Genomic DNA, 1,012 nt, shown 5'->3' on the forward strand with positions numbered 1-1,012 from the left:
ACAGAACTGGACCCTAACCAAAGTTCACAGTAACCAGAATCTACAGCAGAGCAACCTAAACAACTAAAAGACTCAATCCAAAACGTGCTACATAACAAAACAATAGTTAATGAATAGCAAGACCATGGAGAGACCCTACCCGGTCTAGTGGAGTACCAAAGGAGCCGAGACTAGTGTCCAGCGCTCACATCACCCACAGAGAGTTAGATAACAGGTTGAAACCACCTCAAAGGAGAAGAAGTATAGGAGAAAACATATAAAAGGGGTTTTTCTTACCATAGAGCGAGGGATTACTGTACGTGGAGAAGAAACCACAACTGGCAGCGGATTTGCAAGGGACCCTGACCACAAGGGAGCACACCTGTCAGCGACGAAAGGAAAAGCGAAATAGCATTGAAGCTTAGAGTGAAAGCTTACCTGTAAATTTGCGAGCTAAGGCCGAGAATGGGGTCACCTTGTGGCCGCCACCTGAGCGTACAAATAACCAGAAGACCGAATGAATAGTAGAGCCAACAAACCATAACCACAGGCACAAATGTTTAAACATTAAGAGCTATCAAAGGAGTACAAAAACACTGGGTTATGGATACCCACCAAATACAGTCGCAGAGTGTTGGAAAACAACCCAGGGCCATCAAACGGCCAACAAACAAACAGCGAACCCATCTAAAAATACAAACAGAGCATACAAAGTTTACCATCGAGCGAGTCACAGTCTAGAGGACCAGCACGGACCAGAATAACGAGTTCATAACCCTCAAGGAGGAACCAAACCAGAACACAGCCACACAAAGCTCTTTTCTTGCTAACCGAAAAATGACCAAGTCAAATAGAGGTTAGGGTTACACATTGAGTGGGAGGATGCAAAACGAGGACGAGACAGGTGTCCTACTCCATAGAGCAATCATACACGATCACATGCAGAACCTCCTCCTCCAGTACCTTGGAATTAGATAAGAAATCATACATTTAATTATTGTAATAAATCAAAACAACCTTTTGTCCAAGTCAG

This window comes from Pinus tabuliformis, chromosome 8 (genome assembly GCF_031772625.1).
Source record: "Pinus tabuliformis cultivar Carrire ecotype Pingquan chromosome 8, CPIR1, whole genome shotgun sequence".
In the NCBI taxonomy this organism is placed as follows: Eukaryota; Viridiplantae; Streptophyta; class Pinopsida; order Pinales; family Pinaceae; genus Pinus; species Pinus tabuliformis.